Consider the following 20,830-nt stretch of genomic DNA (forward strand, 5'->3'; position numbering starts at 1 on the left):
AGTGATTTTCTGTGAATGGTACGTACTCATACCTTTGAGGACCACCCCTCCACCCTCCCATAGTCCCTTTTTACCCTGGCTAGTAACAAGAAAGTCTACTGGAGGAGCCTCAGACTGATGCTTTTGGGGCCCATCCCTGGCGCCTGGAGACCCTTTGTCACTGCAGTAACTAACTGTGAGCATCAAATTTTGTGCCACAGCAATTGAGAGTTAAGAACTTCTAGTGCAATTTCTTTCTGAATATTCAGTGCCTGCCTTCCTGAGTTTCCTTGCTCTTCTCTGTCCCTTGACCCCCACCATCTCTTCCATGGGTGCTTCTTTCCTCCTGAGCATAGTTTCTAAATTAAGGCTCGTGCAATGCAAGCACAATCCAGCCTCAGCAGAGCTGTCTGGGGTGGATTACACCCTCCAGGGTTGCTGAGCCAGCGGCCGAGATAAAGGCTCAGGACAGACAGCTGCGATTTTCATGATTACATGTTTAGCCTGGTCAGGGAAGCCTGTGTTAGAACTTGCTGATGTCTCTTGGCTCAGACAGTCTGCCCTCCATGCTGTCTCCGTCGGGCTGATACAGAGGCTCAGAACTGGCCAGAGACGTGAGGTTTACCACGTAGATTGCAGATGGGCTGCCCTCTGTAATTAGGCTTCTAGGCACTTTAGAAGGACTGGCGCTATCAAGACAGCTTGCACCGTATGCCAGGTTTGAAAAGGCATCTTCGGGATTATTTTCCTTCATTTGCCCCTCATCGGATTTGGGTCTCCCTTTGCCCAGTGAGGAACTTTGAACATCATCTTCTGCTCCGTCATCCTAACCACGGTTTAGCCTGTTCCCCTATTCTGTCTCGTGATTTTGATCTATTTCCCCGCTAAGAACCTCTGCTATACACATATATTTTATTATAAGATTCCTCAAATCCTCCCCCCTTTTTTTTAGAGACCAAAGCAGAATTTAAATACAAAGGTAGGGCAAAAGGTTTACAGTTGCAAGTACATGAAACACACTTTACTCTTGTATTACTATTTGTTAATTATTTATTTGTATTACAACTGTAATACAAATACCCTACTTCCGTCCACCCCTGTATATTAGTAACTTGCCCAATACTAGAGAGACGGTTAGTGGCAGCATTACTTGGAACCTGGTTCCCCTCAAGCAGCCTGGGCCACATACCCCACACAGCTCACGCCCCTCTCCTGCGGCTCTTAATGTGTCCCTCCCTTTCTCTTCCCCCTTGTTAAGTTCAGGGGTAACGAGTATAAAGCTGGCTCACCTATCTCGACCTTCACCTAGCATCCTCTAATGTTAACATGGGATCGAACCATGGTACATTGATAAAAACTGAGAAATTAATATTGCTAGCATTCTCTTAACTACAGTCTTTTGCCTGCTTTTAAACACTGTGTTTTCCAAGGCCCCCGTTTTTTAAAGTAATCCTGAATTTTAAACCAGAAACAGAAGACTCAACATTAATGCCCAAGCTATGGGACAACAGGAGGGCGGAGCCTGAAATAACTGATTTCACTCTCATAATGCACATAGGATTTGCCAATGTATAACATATTCACAGTAAATTGCAAAGGATGTCATTACACAAATTGCTAAAATGTTCTTAAAGCTTCAAAAGAGAATTTTAAAGGTCCATCAAAATGAACTACATGTCATCCGTAATAATACACGACAAATTTAAGTATTCCTTAGAAATGGGAGATTTACTTACGACAAAGATTACATTAACACTTTTCATCCTTACATATTTTCACACTTACAGAAAAATTGCAGGAATAGTACAAAGCAGGCTTTGACGCTATTTACCCACATTCCCTCAATGTTAATATTTTACTGCATTTGCTCTTCTGTTGCTCTCACTCTTGCTCTCTGTGGAGAGAAGGAGGGAGGGAGAGAGACTGTCTTAAACTGCAGCACGCTCTCCCTTTACCTACAAATACTTCATTGTTTATTTCCTAAAGACAGGGAACTTTCTTACATGACCTCGGTACAGTTGTCCAAATCAGGAAATCACCATTGTCACACTGCTCTTACCTTATCTACAGCCTTTATTCAGGTCGCACCATTTCTGGTAGGCCAAATACTGGACCCCCAAAGATATCCACATGCCAATCCCCACAACCTGTGAATGGGTTAGATTATACAGCAAAGAGGAATTTAAACATCTTAAAGTAGAGAATTTTGGCTATCTTGTGGACCAATATAATCACAAGGATTCTTAGCATTGGAAGAGCCAGACAGGAAAGGAAGTAGAAGTGATGTAAGAAGGAGTCAGGAGCCAAGGAAGAAGCACAAGGCAGCTGCCAGGAGGTGGAAAAGGCGTGAGTGGATTCTCCCCTGGAGCCAGGCAGGAGACAAACCCTGCAGACCCCTTGATTTTAGCGCTGGGAGATCCCAATCGGACTTCTTGCTGAAAGAATATAAGAAAATAAAGTTGTGTTGTTTTAAGCCACTAAATTTAGGGTAATTTGTTACACAGCCACAGACAACTAATGCGCCATTTATTTCAATAACGTCCCTTATAGAAAAATAAAATCTGAACTCACGAGTTGTGTTCATTTGTCAGGTCTTTTTCCTTTAACCTGGAACCATTCCTGACCCTTTGTATTTTATGTCGACATTTTTGAAAAATGTCAGTTACAGTTATTTTGTACCATATTCTTTGATTTGGTTCACCCAATATTTTCTCTTGATTGGATTCAGGTTATGTACATTTGGCAAGGAAATCATAGAAATGATGCTATATATATTTTTTATGCTACATTTTTTCAATACATTAAATCAGGAGGCACGTAAGTCATTCCCAGCAAATGTTAACTCTCACACCTGATTGGGGTGGTGTCTTCTAGCTTTCTCCATGGTACAGGTACTGCCATCCTTTGTAATTAATGAGCATCTTACGGGGAGATAGTTTGAGACTATACACATATCCTGTCACTCCTCATACTTTTGCCCATCAATTTCAGTATTTATTGATCATCAGTGATGATTTGTTGATCATCCATTTGGCTGCCAAACAGACATTTCCTACGTCCATCCTTCTACCCATATTGAATAATCGGCATCCTACTGTGAGTCAGAGCTTTTCCTTCTCCCCATTTCATATATACATTTATATCATTTATGTCATTTTAGAGTCATGGGTTCCTTTCTAATTTAATGAGTTACCATATGTTCTTGATATTTATTTGAATTCTTGTTTTACTTTAAAAAATTTTAATTGCATTTATTGGGGTGACAGTTAATAAACTTGTATGCTTCAAGTGCACAATTCTGTATAATACGTCACCTGTATATTGTACTGTGTGTCCACCACCAAAAGTCGAGCCTCCTTCCATCACCATTTGTCCCCCCTTTACCCTCCTCTACCTCCCTGAACCCCCTTTCCCTCTGGTGATCACCATGCTGTTGTCTGTGTCCATGGTTTTCTCCCCATAATCCTTTCACCTTTTTCACCCAGCTCTCCCAACGCCTGCCTCTGACAGCATCCGTCTGTTTATCTTGATTCTCAGTCCCTTACTTGGCCAGTGAGAAAACCTTCCAATACCTTAAAGCTGACCCCCGTGACCTTTTGATATGTTCCATTTCTTTGATCACTGTCTTACTTTTGGCACAATGAGACATTTCAAATGTATCTTCTCCTTTCTCTGCCCTCATCCTGAAATTAGCTGCTTCTCAAAAGAGGAAAATTAGGTTTTGTTCCCAAAATGTCAATAACCAAAAGCAGCAATAAAAGCAGACTATCAGATGTGTGCAAAAACTCTCAAAATGAATTTTAAACGAATTGTTCATCAGGCTGTGTGGCTCTCGACGCTGTGGCCTGTTCTCTGCCACGGATGATTCCTGCCTTTGATGCGGCCCAGACAGATGTTCCCGGGGCACCCACTGCTCATGCGGCCAGCGGTTAGAGCTGGTACTCTCGGGTCTTACGGTGCAACAAAGGCCATTAGTCTTGCTCTGAGGAATGTATTTAAACAGATAAAAAACCACATAAAATTATAGCACAAGCAAAAATGGAAGAACACGTATCTCTATAAAGTAAGAATATTGGTGAACAGATGCCTAGGGGTATTATATGTATATTTTATGTTTACAGATTATATAAAATATATAATGTGAAATATATAATCTATAATAATACTCTACATTTTACATATATTTTCATATATTTCTAAAAATATCAGTATAATATGTATTTATATATAACATGCATTTACTTATATGTATAATAAGTGAATGCTCAGGACCGTTCATTTGGGGAAGTCTTTGGAGAACAGATCACACCTGTCTGACAGGATATATTTCCAGCTGTGTTGGAGAGAATATGACCTGGAAATGGGCTTGGGGGCATTGACCCGGACAGATATGAAAGCACATGGACAGAGACTTCCATGATGTGAACAGAGTAGTTGGATTTCCCTCCCATTCATTGCTCCCTGCATATTGAAAGTGTTCTGGAACCCCGGCCCTGTGGTCCATCCTCCCAGGGAGAACTCCCATGTTCTCTTTGCTCATTTTCCAGCTTCCAGCTTTTGATTAACCGTACTTGGCTACTCTTGCAGGTGTGACATCATCATCTCACAAGACCTACGACAACATGGCAAATTATTTGGTCATTTCACATTCGCACTGCTTTACGAAGGCTCGAAAGGAGTGCCTGGTCATTCATCCTGGCCCAAACCAGAAAGATCATGTTGAGATCAAAAAAGGGAGTTACCGAACCGCTGATAGGCTATTGGTGTCTCCTTGGATTCTAAGAAAGGCCGGTAAAAACTGCCATGGGCTTTACCGTGCTCTTGCACGGAGCCTTGAGAGGTGGATACGCAGTAAAGTGAAGTTTGTGTTCACCTAGGACTGTGGACCCTGAATATCTCCTAGAGCAGTGGCTCTCCAAGTCAGGCCCCCAGACCAGCAACACCGGCCTCACCAGGCAACTTCTTAGACCTGTGCATGCTCAGCCCCACCCTAGACCTGTGGAATCAGAAATTCAGGGGTTGGGAGGTGCAATCTCTATGTGAACAAGCCTTGTGCAGGGGATTCTGATGCTGTCTCTAGCGTCAGAGAGCGCTATGTATAGTCCTTAACAGTTCTCCCCCTGTGTTCGTCTTCATTGCTGGTGTATTTCCTATGTCTGCAATGCTGGACTTAACCAGGCAGCATCTTCGCTGTTCCCCACGCTTGCTAGGAAACAGGTTGTAACTTCTTTGAATTGGGAAGGAAGGAGTTCAGAGAGTGCCTGTGCTAATCACAGTATTAGCTGCAATCAATATTCATTCTTCTCTGTGCTTCTTAAAAGGACAAAGAAACCCTAAGTATTTCATAAACATCCAGTTGGTTCCGTAATGAAGACATTCCTCCAAGGAGTACAAAAGCCTTCACAAAAAATAGATGGAGATTGATGCATCTATTTTTAAGATCTTTTAATGTTAAGGTTTTCATTGCCAATTGATGCTCTACTTTCCACGAAATCTTTTAAATAATCATTCCCATCCACTAGCTGTGAACAGACCGAAAGATCACGGGGTAGTCAGGCCTTTTTATGATTCATCATTCCTACCTAAGGCCATGAATCCGGCAAGCTCATCCTGAACAGTTCCTCAAGCATAAAATGAATGCGAGCCAAGTCATTTCATGTGGGCAATGCGTTTGCAAACAGGATAACCAACGAGTACACTGAAAGGCATCAAAAGAAGTTCAAAGGAAACCTCAGGCCCTACGGAATGGCCAGAGTTCACGGGCGAGTTAGTGGCATGCACCCAACTAAGTCAGCTCTGCCTGCATTCCCTGCAAATGGGGCCAGTGCAACCTTAGAGAGCTGTTCACGTGAATGGGTAAGTATGCAAAACCACACAGAATTTAGTGCAGCCAGGTACACTAAGTTATTTTAGGGCCCGAAGCTTGTCTGATCTGGGGCCTTCTTTTAAAACAGTATGTGAAATCACAAATGCAAAACTAAGTACAGGGCTGGGAAGGGGCCCGTGCGCTCCATCACCCCCACTGCATTGTGGGACACCCAGCAGCGGTGGCGGTACTCTATTTGTTTTAAGCCAGGGAAGGCAGAGGGCACTTGCTGCCTTTATGTCACTGTGTCATTGGGCGTGTGCGTGACTGTACTTCCTTTGTGCTGTAGACACCTCAGCGGCCGTCTGGCCAGGAGAACCTGTTTGCTGTGCTCACTGCATGACGACGTGGGTGCGGCTCCCCGGGGAGTGCCCGGCCTGCAGAATGTGCCCAGAGGCTGCCAAATCAGACTTCTGCCCGGGGAAGAAAGGGCGCCCCAAGGTGCGCATTCACAGGGGCCACTAGGCATGGCTGGGCCGGGCAGAGCTTTCACTAGCTTCTCCGTTCATCTTTTTATCTCAGACAGGGAAGAGGCCAAACTGACTTCTTAAAGATCACTTCTTACGATGGACCTCCATCCACTTCTGTCCTCAGGGAACTGCAGAGCAGAGACAGCCCAGTACTGGGGCTGCTGGGGGCTGCTCTCAGGCCCCAGTCTGCTGCTCTTAGGACGCCTCATACTTCGCCCATGAACTCTGGGCAGGAACAGCCTAGACCCTGACCTTTCCGCCAGGACTTGGTGATGGGTGTACTTTTCTTAAAACAGAATGGCAACGATAACAGAAATAAGGCTGTTTCAGTGAGTTAAAGGATCTGAACTCTTAAGCTTACCCCTCTGAGTCTATTTTTCTGGAGCCTGTCAGATGGTCCAGGATGATAACAGTGTCTTTTATTTGGGGGATCCCATTTCACTGGGGACCCCAGAGGACCCTTGGGATATCGGCTCTCTTCAGGCGCACTGCAAAGAATATTCTAGTTAGAAAATAGTGACAGGAGCTTTCATGTAGAAGTGGCATACCTCGGTGAGTTCCCTTGTGTCACAGGGAAATGACAATTGATGATGGTCAGTGATCTAGCAATACAGCCTGGCAGACTGAGAGTCTATTCTGTGACTTTCCGAGATAACCGGGAGAGAGACTCGCCAGCCGTGGCTGATTGACGCCCATGCACCTAGGCCCATGCCGACGTCCGCACGAGGGGACTCGAACTTTCGTTCATGCGTACATCACCACAGTAAGCAGTTTTCTAGCAAGTGTTTCTTACTGACGCTTGAGAGGAGAAAGTCTGATGAGCTGCCATCTCCAACTGTATACTGGGAAGCTCTGTGCGAGGCCCGGGCCTGTGTGGTGGGGACAGAGCAGTGCACACGACAGACAAAGCTCTGCCCTGATAGCATTTACCTCTCAGTGGAGGAGGCATAATAAACCAAAGGTGGATGAAACATGTGAGCTAATTATGTGGCATGCACTGTGTTTCAGATACTGTTCTAAGAACTTAATATTGAGCCTACAACCTGATGGGGTGAGTACTATTATTCTTATTCCCATTTTATGAATGGGAACAATAAAGAACAGAGAGATTCTATCTTGACTCCCTGGAAAGTGACACAGCCAGGCATGGAACTCAGGTAGATGGACGCCAGCCCCTGCCTGTATCTCACCCCCCACATCAAAACGCTTCCAAGTAGCTCACCAGCGTCCAGCAGGGCAGAAAGTTCTACGGAGAGAAATACAGCAGGGAAGGGGAAAGGTCATGTGTGGAGCATGGGGTGGAGCTTTCAGTGTTTATACCAAAAGGTCAGGAAAGACCTCCCTGGGAAGGTGGCATTCGAGGAGAGACCTGAACCACATGGAGAGCAAACTCTCATGGTGCAAACAGACACATGGCCTGGGTGAGCGAAAAGGAGGACAGAGAGGGAAATAAAGATCAGAGGTCCTACACAGTGTAGGGTATTGAGGCTCTTCCAAGGACCTTGGATTTTATACAGAGTGAGGTAATGCCATCGGAAGCTTTTGTAATGAAGCGTGATGCGATCTGAATGAGACTGTAAGAGGAGAAGTCTGGTGGCTGTGTTAAGGCAGACTAGAGAGGGGCAAGGGCAAAAGCAGAGGGCTGAAACAGGAGATCTATTGCCATCATCCATGCCAAGGATGAGGGGGACTTAGATTAAGGCAATTACAGTGGGACCAATGAGAAGTGATCCAATTCGGATGATGACCTGAAGGTAGAATGAGATGGCAAGATTCTCTGGGAGAGAATGGAGTGAAGTGCTTGTACTGAAGGCCCAAAGCATGAGAAGACGAGGCAGAAAAGGCATAGAGGGCAGAATATCGGGGGCTCAGCGTTGTACTGATTATATTGCGGAAACTAATTACCCACCCAAATGGAGATTCCAGCTAGGCAGTTGAATATGATCTTAACAGTTCAGGCGAGCAGTGCAAGCGGACCAAAGATATAAACCTAAAAGTCATCAGCAGATATGCTTAAAGCTATGAGACAAGTGAGAAAACCGTGGGAGTGAGTACAGACAGAAAGGAGATGAGGTCCAAGGCCTGAGCCTTGGGTGGCTTCCTGTTACCTGGAATGGCCAGACTGACATGTGATCACAGGAGTGAGTAGCTGGTGATCAAGGTGTGTTTTGCCTGATCATTTAGCTGGCTAAGCAGTCACATTTTTCTCTTGCAGTTCTGTGCCTGTTGGAGTTACCTTCATAAATTGTCCAAAGTCTCAGTTCTCAAATGAAGCCCAACGAGATCCTCATTTACGGGCAGCCCATAAGTCACGAATGACCCATCATGACTCACAGATGCCCTGGCTGTCTGCATCCTGCATACAGACATATGACTGGGACATGTGAGGAGAGTTCGTGATGGAAAGGGATGGGTTTGAATTTCATATAAGCATTAGCAAGCATATATATTAGGGCTGATGAAGTACACTTGAGGAATTTATGTAAAGCCAATGGTTTATGATGGAATACTTAATCTGCCCTAACCAAGTATCGGATTACTGCATTTCCCTTTGCGGTTGCCATGAGCTTCCTGCAAATCGACCTTTTAAATGTACCTCTCCAGGCAAAGAGTTTGTAAACCATTTACCTAGAAATTCTTAATCAGAACCCTTAATTTGACTGGATGTTTCTCAGCAACTGAGTTAACTGAAAAGAAAAATATCTCAAGAATATAAACTCATACCAATGATCTCACTGAAAAAAAAAATGACAGAGAACTATCCAAAATTTTGAAGTGAGGGTGGGCAAAAATTTAGCTCATATTGTCTCTGTCAACTATAATGCCAAAGGGTTAAAATAATGGTTAAGAACAAACAAGGTCCCAAATATTCCGGACAGATGACAGTAAGCACACTTTAGACCATGTGGGGGACACAGAGAGGACCCCCAATTTGTTAAGTGAAGAAACGAAAACTTCAGTTTGGAAAGCGAAGTGCCATACTGCAGAAACAAATTGTTGGTAGGAGTTTAATTAGCCAGAAACCATATTCAACCCCAACAGCATCTGTCCTGGACTTTCTGTTTAATCCGGGGTTCTCGGTTTGTTCTGTTTGTAGGAAGAGGGAGACTGAGGAGACGCTGAACTGGCCAGAGTCATTTCTTTAAGAAATCTTTAGTGAGGGTACCCTGGAGCTGGTCAGAAGCTTTTGTCCATCTGCTCATTGCAGTGATCTGAGACGCCAGATCAAAATGAAGGCCTGTCCTCAGGGGTTTGTGAGAGCCCAAAACCGGAACAGACAGCCATTCACCGCAGGGAAAAAGAGGCTTCCGTGCACTGTGCAGTGGGTGGGTTTCCATAGAAACATCTCAGAACCACTGAGAGGAGTCAGCATGGGGCGACCAGGCTGCGCGCCACCTGATGGGGAGTGAAAGGGATGCGCTGTGCACACGAAAGGTCTCTCTCTGCCTTGGGGTGAACTTTGAAGAAATGATCACTCACTCACCTACTTCTGTTGGCCAATGCTTTGCAAACAAATTTTGAATTGCTTTAAGAGAAAAAAAAATCCTGATAATATGACGACAATGGTCACTAAATTTTGAGCCGACCAGACAAAATGTAGAAATCTGATAGGCTGAGCCAACAAGACTCAGCCCCTATTTTCTTTGAAGGTGAACCCCCAAATTTCATGAACCCCACATTTTCACAAACCCCCAAATTTCATGAAACCCAGGGTTCTTTGCAATGAAGAACCCCAAATGTGTACCATATTTTCAGACTATAAGATGCACTTCCCCCAAAATCTGGGAGGAAAGGGGAGGGTGCGTCTTATAGTCCAAATGTCGCTTACCTGGCTCACTTTGCGGGGGTGGCGGTGGAGTGGGCTCACAAGTTATTAAATATTTTACATTTTTTGCTTCAAAAAATTTTTTTTCCTATTCTCCTCCTCTAAAACCTAGGTGCGTCTTATGGTCCGGTGTACCTTATAGTCCTAAAAATACAGCACTTCTTAGCTTTACAAGAAATCTTCCTAAGGAAACATCCCAGTGGATTTTCAGCAACCCAGCCAGTGATTCTCATTGTAATTATTCCAATTTCTAAGACCTGGGATGTATTCTCAAGTCGTGTGGTGGATGTATGTGTGCGTGATCTTTTAAGAGCATGTCAGTCAACGCTAGAGCACTCTACAGGTGTGAGTCTCAGGAGCCACGGAGGTGGCTTCCTTTCTGAGGAGGGGCAGGATTATGGCCACAAAAGGAACCGAGTGGCTTGGACACCGAAAGCTCATTTTCAGAACACTCTGAGGGAACCAGTTCAAACTTGCCAACGGATTCTTTTCCACTTGGCTCACAGCTTTTCATTCATATTGGTTTTGACTATCCCACTTGTTTTATTTTTAACTCCTTATTCATTTTCAGGCCTTTCCATATAAGGGTTAACAAGGAGCTGCTAAATCCACCGCTGGCATTGGGTAACTCATGTTTGAGAAATCTTGTTTTTGTTATATTCTCCCCATGCCCAGCTTAAGAACGCTCCCAAGTATTCATGGTTCATTACAGAAAGGGGTGCGTGTTGAGGTCATCAATTTGGGGGAAGTTGGCTGTAGACTATTTCTCAGTGGTGGTTGGTAAAAATGAAATAATTCACTCAAGCCAAGATCAGACAAGAAAAGTTACTTGAGGAGAAAAGACAATTCTCCCACACAGAAGAATTCTAAATAACTTACACAGATACTCTGCTCTCAAGGAGGTAGAGGGCAACCAGCTACCCCTAAATTTCGGGCAGTGTATGGTGACTTCCTCCCAAAGAGTCAGAGTGAGGGAAAGAGACACCTCACAGTGGAGAAACCTGCCAGGTGGTCAAGGTCAACATCATCAGCAATACGTTATGTTGTTAATCGCGTTCTTTTCACATGATCAAACAAAAAGGGTGCTTACCTTTGTGGTCTTCTGCCCCAAACCCCTCATCTAATGATGAGAAAAATATCAGACAAAGCCCACCCGAGGGACCTTATACAAAACAGTGACCAGGACTCCTCAAAACTGTCAAGGTCATCAGAAACATAAACAGTCTGAGAAAGTGTTAGTCAAGAACAGCCTAAGGAACCATGACAAATAAATAATGTGGTAGGCTGGGTGCGATCTTGGGACAGGAAAGGGACGTTAGACAAAAAAACAAGGGGGTCTGAATAAAATACGAATGATAGTTAATAATAATGTATCAATGTTGGTTCATTAATTATAACAAGTATATCATTCTGATGTACAATGTAAAGGGAAAAGTGGATGTGGATATGTTGGAATTCTCTTTACTATCAACTCAGTTTTTCTCTAAATCTATAGTTTTTCTAAAAACTAAACTCTACTTTTTTAAACTAAAATCTATTTTTTAAAAATTTACTTGAGCTCTGGCCTGTGTGCCTTGGTCAGAGCATTGTCCAGTAACTGGAAGGTTGTGGGTTCAATTCCTGGTCTTGGCACATGCCTGGGGTGCAGGTTTGATCCCTGGTCCAGAGCTTATGGGAGGCAACCAATCAATGCTTTTCTCTTGCATTGATGGTTCTCTCTCTCCCTTCCTCTCTCCCTTTCGCTCTCTCTAAAAGCAATGAAAAAATGTCCTTGGGTGAGGATAAAAAATAAATAAACTTTATTTGACTGAGAGGTAAACTCTACTGCTATCAGAGTCAGTCTGATGCAGAAAGCCTGATCATGAATTAGGCAGCTCTGGGTCATCAGAAACTTGTAACTATGGACCACACAGAATTGCCAGACAGGCAATTCTGTAAAGAGAAGTATGTTCCAGAACTCCCAGCTCTCTCACTCTGGACCCTTTCCTCCGCATAAAAATAAGAGCCCAGGCTTACATAGGATACTGTGCTGAGTTTTTAGCCCATTGATTGCCTTTCACCTTCACAGCAGCCGACACTATGAAGTAGGTGAGTGTTATCCGGTCATTATTTTTCCTCCTTGAAGAAAATCAAGCCGAGGGAGTTTCGGGAGCCAAGATCAATCTGTCTGTCTCAGTGGGGCTGGAATACACACCTGGGCAGCCTGTGCCCATGGTCAGTGTTCTTGTAACCTGCATCATTTGTGTGCTCTCTTCCTCCGTCCACCCCTCTTCCAGGCCTTTGGGAGCTCCCGCTCTCTTCAGCAGGAATTATCCTTACGACATGAATGGCCAGAGTTCTTTGGGCCCATGGCCTCAGCTGGATCCTGTGTGGACCCTGCAGAGCAGCAGTGCCGGTGGGGTGGGTGCTGTGAGCAGGGTGGGTGCTGTGAGCAGGGCGGGAAAGTGCCCCCCTCTGAAGTCCCGCCTGCATTCTAATCACGACATTTGTTGGTCCTGATCCCACACTCAGGTCCCCACAGGCACTTGGAATGACGCTGAACCCCATCCTGTAGTTGATTGTAGCCCTAAATCTAAGTCGTACCCATCTGATGTCTTGGGAACAGCCCAACCCTGGAGCATTTTTAAGTGGTTTCTATAATGAGCATGAGCAAACCCACAGGTGTGCCTAAATGAGGATTCGTGAGGCTGAGCAGAGCTTCCCAACCCTGTACTTCAGAAAGGTGGCTCCCTTCTATTTACAAAATAAGGTGAAATTGTACATGCCAGCCCAAATGGAGAGAAGCAGGTTCTCTTTCATGTTTGCAAAAGATGTATGTGAGGCCCCAAGAAAGCAATTGGAAACAGCATCTTCTCCAACTCTACCCTTTTCCAAACATGGTCAGAAAGCTCACAACTTGCTAAAGATGCTTTGGAAGGCTAGTCAAAGAAGAGATGCATTCGGTAACTTTACAGGGGGCTGCAAAATAAACTGTTCCATTACGACTTCCTGCTGGAAAAGTCAAACCTCGTTGAGCTCACTCGGAGGGAAGACTGCACCTCTGGAACATGCCAGAGCATGTTTTAAAAGTGCCCTGGGGTGTGGGATGGTGACAAGTTTTCTTTCTTTTTTCCTCTTTGGTTATCTGTGTTTTATAATGTTTCTACAGTGGACAAGGACTGCACCTGTCACAATAGACACAAACAAGAAAAGCTACGGAAAAAGAAAGGCCAGATGGCTGTGTGGGCAGGAAATTGCTCACCTAGAAAAGCATGACGCAAACGTGGGCAGGAGTGGTTCTTCCTGGGACTGACCAGGCTGGCAAAGCCCTGGTTTGCGGGAGATTTCGTCTATGACTGCGGCAGGTCTCTGGGGAATTCCAAGTAATGCTCTTGGTGGGTGGGAGGTCTGGAAGAAAGTCCGAGTAGCCTGGTTCCATGAAATTGACAACTAACTTGAAGACAGTTCAGAAAAGAAAAAAATAAACAAACAAAAAACCCAAACAAAGAACCTTATAGCCAAGGTTGGAACACAGATCGGTGTGAGGAACTGCTATCAATGAATCTAGAAGAGAGAAGTCCAGGGACTTCAAAAGCTAAGGCTTCCATTCTGAGGCTAGTGCGTTCGTTTCTTTTCAGCACTACTCAGGAAAAAAAAACAAGAGAAAAAAACCACTTAGGCTGGCATGCAGAGGTCTTCCATGGACCCCACCACCAAGTCCAACTTTCTCTCATTGTGTAGTACACCGTGATTAGAGGACTGAACTCAGCTCCAAAGCGGGCCCACAATGACCCAAACCAGGAGTTGGCGAACCTTTTCTGTAAATTTCCAGAGAGTAACTATTTGAGGATTTCTGGGCCCTATGATCTCTGTTAGCAATGACTGGACTCTGCCCTTGTTGTGCAGAAGCAGCCGTGGATAGTGGGTGCGGTGTGACCATGTTCTATAAAGACTCTACCGAGGCAGCAAGTGGGCGGGACTAGGCCCACAGCCTTGTCTGCTGACCTCTGGCCTAAACAAATCACAGTTCTCCCAAAACTCTTATCAGTGGTTATGGTATTTAGGTGTAAACCAATCAGCATAAAGCATTTTCCTGGTATAGTTACTGGTTCAGAGACAGGTATGTGACCTAAATTGGCCCCATAAAGAGGAAAGATTTTTGTTTGAAGTTTGGGGGAGAGGGCTTCGATGTCTTCCTGCCTACATAAATAAGGAAGCATATAACCCTAATTGTATTTAACTGGCCACCAGTCTATAGCTATGAGAGCAACCAGCCTTCACACGAAGTGTTCTCCGAGTGATGGAAGAGATAAAACTTGCCTCCTTGATGGTATCATTGGCCCCCAGGATGATATAACCCCATGTCCCACCTGCCCTCTGGATTTTCCATTATTTGAGCCTGTTGGTTTGCTTATTGCAAAAACTGCTTTGAGTTGGGACTTCGATTACTTGCAGCTAAACGCATCCTAGCTGACAGAAAACTTCAAAAGAAGTTTATGACTCTCAAAACTTGCGAAGCCTAAAAAGAGTTGACGCCTATTTCTATAAAGGTTCCTTTTGACCATTAAAAAATATGGATAAAACTACAATAGCTTTTTAAAATTACTTAGATTGGTGAGTGTGGGCCTTCCAGGGGGCAGCAAAGATTTGATTAAGTGACCTTTAATTTACGAAATGTCGGGGTTGGGGGTACTTTCTCTGAGATGAGACTGAGAATGTGGATGTAAAGAGACATGAAGGATACAGACACTCTCCCTCCCTTCTGTTAACACCGACCATCTTAACTGTGGGTCTGTTCCTTTCACCATCTCCAAGCTTTATATATGTAAGAAAGTAGCTTTCAAAAGCATATTGAAAACTGAAAGGATGAAAACGATTTTAAACCTTAGGTCTTAATAAAAGAGTTTGTGAAGAAAATACGAAACCACTTATAAAATGTTTAAAAAAAAACCACTTTCATAAGCAACATCTCCGGTTGAAGTATGTTGCTCATTCTTTCAGATTTATTTTAGTCTCTTAGTTGTAGGAATTTATAGCTTTGGTGATCTATCCAATTATTTTAATAAAATAAGAGAATTTGAATTTTAGAACTGTTCTTCTTCTAGCCAGGCCCAATCTCACCTTTCTGCATCTCAGTTTAAATATTTATGTGACGGAAATGATACCTTATCTAAATTTCCCCTGAAGGATACGAGGAGAATGACTGCAAGCTGAGCACATTCCAATGAAAGAATCTTCCACAGTTGAGTCTCTTTGCAAAGACAGTCATAAGAAAGCTTAGAAACATTCTAAAAAGAGAGACCAAAATCAGGATCAGGACAGGCTGCTAGATGACTCTAAAAATGGGGTTTTTCAGAAAGGCAAAGGGACATATAGATAAAGCTTGCCAAGTCATGAAGTATTGGAAAATGGTGAAATATACTCTTGTTTAGCAAATCCTAAAGTTCTAGAACCAAGGACAACTGAGAGGCTGTTTTAATATCACAAAGTTTATGTTTATATCCAATCAAAAGTTCCTAGAAAATACAGGTGTTTTTAAAAGAGAGTTGCTTAAATTTATAGACGATAATTCCATAATGTGCTCAGAAGGAAATTTTATGGTATTTTGAGCTGTTTTCCTAAACATTTAAGGTTAGTGTCCTGGACACCACCCACCCCCAAGACATCCGCTGGTGCTCCGGTGACCACAGCCTGGTTCTGGGTGAGGGTGGGCTGGCTGAGTGGGTGCACCTTCCTGTGCTATCGCCCTTTTGTCTCTGTCTGTGACCCAGAGGGAAACATCGGTGTTGTGCTTGACTAGAGAGACAAGATCTGGCTCTGAAAGGAACTTCACTAAATTCAATTGTATGAATATACATTTATCGATGAAGTTAATAATTCTTCAGAAACGTTCAACAGGAAAGATTAGAATGTTGATAGTATCGGTGCAGTTACCTGTAAGATGGGCTTTCCGTCAGGCCCTGAGGGTCAGATGTTTGGAATTGCTCCCCACGCCCCTTTTGTTTAATTTCCTCCCAAAGTTTCATAGATGTATGGGTCCTGCCTGATAATAATTTAAAATTTTTTTATTTTTCAATCACGGTTGACAATCCAATATTATACTAGTCTCAGGTGTGCAGCCCAGTGATTAAACATTTATGCACCTTGTGAAGCGATCGCCCCAATAAGCCGAGTACCCGTCTACCACCGTACATGGTTATTACGATGTTACTGACTATCTTCCTTATGTTGTACTTGACATCCTCCACGATGGTATTGCCCTCTTCTTAGAAAATATTGAATATGAAACTAAAACCTAAAGAGGAAACCAGCCAGACAAAGCCCATAATTTTTACTCAAAAGGACATTTTCTACCTAGAGCTCATGTAAAGTGTGTGTGTGTGTGTGTGTGTGTGTGTAGAATCTTTAGGATGGATGTAATTCATTTTAAGTATAACCTGAAGCATATAAAATATATTCGATTCCATATAGACAATTCTTCTGAAAAACCAAGTAGCCATATTCTGCTTTTGCTTTGTTTTATGTTAGTTCCAAGGGTTGTATTAAAAGAGGGCCTTGAGGTAAGAAAACAGTAAAAACATTAGTAGCTTTGATAAAGCAACGACAATGGAATCTTGCTCCGCTGTATATTTGTACAATGAAGAGCAGAGCATCGAAACAATTGTTCAAATAATTCAGGCCTAAAATACAGTCACCTAAAGCAGCAAGATAGGTGAAGAAATGTGTCATTTGGTTTACGTTGTCTGAATCACTTTCTTAATTCTACTAAATCCAAGTAGACTATGAGAAACGTTTCGGTTGGTGAGGAGTATCGGTTGATTTTCCCGTGAGTATCAGTAGCTCTTTCCATAACTGCTGTGGTCTAAGGCCTTTTAACCGAGGTCTAATCCAATCTGCAGGCTTTCTGAAAAAGAACCTCCCAGGAATGTTTGGGGATTTCTGTATAACCAGCCCTAGAAAAACTGAAACTGGGGAGGTAGCTACTCTCTTTCGGGTCTCTCAGACTCCTTGCTCTAGGCCAAAAATAATTTCCAGTTATCCCAAGGAGTTTAAGAATTAAATTACTCAACAAAGTGCCCTTACCTGGATTAAGATATCAGACCAAGAGAAAACCACGAAGGCTCGATTGGATGACGTAAAAGGATGTTGCGTAAGAATCTGAAGTCACCGCACCCTGAAGAATTTAAAAAGGTAATGTGAAAAGGAAATGTATCCCTAACAACCAAACTTTTATTGCAGGAAAGAAGTCACTGCAGAACGTAATATGTAAAGACTTGGAATTTCATATTTTATTTGAAGTTCCAACTAATTTTTGTTGGTTTGTTTTTTAATGGGAAAAAGGCTGCGTGTATCCAGTGTGAGGCTTAATTCTTTTATATAGTAGAGTTCAGTAATAACTGTATATAGAGGTGTTGGCATGGATTTGTGAGGAAGCCTGAATAACCGCAAAACGAGTGTCAGAAGAGCACCTGCCACTTCCTAGGGTGGTGGTGAGGAACAAACTCCAGAACCCCTGCATTTCCCAGCACTGAGCTGGGCAAATCCAGAACATTCCATACAGCTGCACTCTGAGCATTGTAGTTGTCAACATTATTACTAGATGTTTAAAACGCATTCGACGTTTCTTATCTTAAGACAGAGGAATACACTCCAAATGCTGTAGAGTTTTCCGGACTTCTTGAGTGAATTATGAAAGGTGGAAAGTTCCAGATTGAAATTAAGAAGCAGGTTTAGAAACATGGTTGCCCACACTCCTTTCTGGCTTCTGAACGGCAGGGCTGGGGAGCGCTGAACCAAGGGTGGCCACCTCTCACTTCCAGCTTTTCCTCCTCACCTGTGCAGCCCTGACCCCCACCAATGAAGCCCAAGGAAGAATCTTCGGTGCCGTGAGCTCCTTCAAATCTGGTAGCCTCTCGTTCGAATCAGAATATCTCTGGTCCAAGTATTAGAGTCCCCAAGGAGCCACGGGGAGTGTTTAATCCGGGGCATTTCAAACGGGGGTGGATGACAAAATTCCAGTCTAAAGGAACATGACAGCTGCCACATCCCTGAATCTACTGAACTTCCTGCTCTTGGAATCTTTCACTCTCTTGGTGTTTTTATTATTTATTTTTTCTGTTTTGTCCTTTTTCTGAGCCTGTGCCTTCCCTTCCCTCTCTGACAGCCTCCATCTGTGTTACTGGTAAGCAAAGACTAAAGTGACTATTTCCATCTGTAATAACTATGCCAAAATAGATGCAAATGAAGTGATTGTTTGTGCATAGCTGTGATTTCCCACTGAGTCCCGGTCCCGGTGTACCCCAGCCCACTGCAGAAAAAGGATTGTCTCCCCTTCAAAAGTCAAAGGCATTGCTTGCATCTGGGACTGGCTTCTACAAGCCCCCTGGAACCAGCGGGGGGGACGCCACACACATTTCTGCAGAAAATGGAAGCTTGCCACTTGAGCTGGGTGCTCAGTTCAGAGAAGACTGTTTCTGGAGTCTGGCCAACCTCAGCGGATCTGCCCAGCCGATCCAGGAAATGCTGCCTGTCCATGTATGGACATTTTCCTTTACAATGAACATGGGGAGTCGCTGTTTTTTTTTTTTCCCTCCTGATTACTTTATTTTGCATTTAAGATTTTTGGCAAAGCTGACGTCATGAGCACTGTCTGGGGAGGTGAAGGGCAGGGAATCGGGTCTGCTGCCGGCATGTGAACAGCCAGCCAGTGCTTCAGTTTTTATCACAAGTGAGTTTGAAAGTGGGTGACATGCCAGACATTCCTTCTGAAAGTAAACTCAGGTTGATGGAACGCAAGGGGAAAATCAACATGTCACTTGCCATTTTATCGGGGAGGTTGGGGTGCAGAGATGACAGTTTTGCGAGGTGATTTACACAGCATTGTAAAAAGGAAAGTCCCAGGGTGGGTGGGGGCAGGGAGGTGATTGAGCTGCAAATGAAACAATGGACAGAGGGGACTTCCAGGGCCTCAGCCTTCCTGCCCCGCCCAGTGGAAATGCCCCATCCGTCTCCCAGGACTGGGGAACTTCTGGCTAGGCCATTGCCCCTCACTGAGACCAGAGCCTATGCTCTGGATGAACGTGCCGACTTGGAGGAAGATAAGAGGATCCAAGTGCTGACTTCCTAGAACAATATTTAGACAGGTTTGAAATCCATGCCCCTAAGCAAACGTTTTCAGAAAAGCAACTCTTAAGTTTTGTAAATTGCCAAAACAGACAGTTTTCCAGAAGGAGGGGTCCCCCTGCAATTCTTGGGTGGTATTTCTGCCTGAAGGCTGGAAATGGCCTTTGTGCACGTAGCTCCTGAGAGCTCATCAGAACCAGCGAAATTCAAGGTTGGACTCAGCCTGTGCTGGGCTGTGCATATCACAGCTTATGCAGGCACTGTTTCTGGTTCTGGGTTGGAGTTTGCACATTTGAATTAATGTATCATCTTAACTATCAATTAGATTTTTTGAGCCTTTCCTCTTTTTTTAATATTAATTTATTGTATGTAAATTAACACACAACTTACACACAATCAAACTGGCCTATTTCAAGTGTACAACTTGATTACCTTTGACCACCGTCATACTTCAGGATGTTTCTTTCGTCCCCCTGACTGGTCCTCATGCCCCACTGTGGTCAGTCCCCGATCTCTGCTGACCGCCGGTCTGGTTTCTTTCCTTGTAGTTTCACCTCTTCCAGAATTTCATGCGAGTGAAATCATACAGAATCTGCGCATTTGTGTCTGCCTCTTTTCACTTAGCACAACACTTTTGAAATCATTCATGTTCTGTATGTATCAATAATAAATTCTTTTTTATTGGTGAGCATTATCAAGTTGTGTTTTCTTCCACATTTTTATGGTGTTAAAAATACACATAACATAAAATTTATCATCTTAACCTTTTCTACATGGACATCAAGTTGACTTTTGCCTGGATTTGAAAAAAAAATTTATTTGGGTCCCGTGGCAAAGCAAATCAATTGTTTTGTTGCCTGTTTGAAAAGTATGTGCTCATTGAAGTTAATCATAAGAATATAGTACATACATCTGACCTTTACAGTTCCTCTGAGTACAAGATCCCCCCATGCTATATTTTAAATGAAGCTCTAAATGCACAAATTTTAAGCCATTTCTCAGGCAACTCAAATGTGAAAAAGTGTCCAGATATGCAGCAAAAATATAAACTGATTAACAACTTTTGGGCAAATGTTGGTAATCGGGACATAAACCTGGATTAGACCAACAGTTCCACAGAAGTTTGGAAAAACTTCCGTCTGTCTCTTATGATATTTGTTAGTAATTATAACAAGAAAAAACTGACAGTGCTTAGTGATAATAATATTATTATAGCTCGTCGACATAGTATATGTTTATGCCTGGGGCTGCTCTAAACAGTGGATAGATCAGTAACTCAATTTTCCCAACAACTTTTCCAGGTAAGCACCCTATTATTGTCCCCATTTTACAGATGAAGAGACTGAGGCTCAGAGGAAGCTAAGTAACCTGACTTCATGGGAGATGAAGCCAGGATTCAGCCCTGGGATTCTGCTGCAGAACCTTGACTCTTGATCATGAGAGTACTTTGAACCCCAGCAATGCCCTAGAGAAAAATTTCCCAATTGGCAAAGGGGGTTGATATCGTCCCTGAGCGAGGTAGGAGGTTAGGCTGGAGCAGAGGTTGCAAGCCTGAGCCAGACAGGGGTTCAGACGTGTGAAGAGGCC

The sequence above is a fragment of the Artibeus jamaicensis genome, unplaced genomic scaffold (assembly GCF_021234435.1).
Source record: "Artibeus jamaicensis isolate MK-2021 breed Jamaican fruit bat unplaced genomic scaffold, CSHL_Jam_final contig_327, whole genome shotgun sequence".
Taxonomy (NCBI): Eukaryota; Metazoa; Chordata; class Mammalia; order Chiroptera; family Phyllostomidae; genus Artibeus; species Artibeus jamaicensis.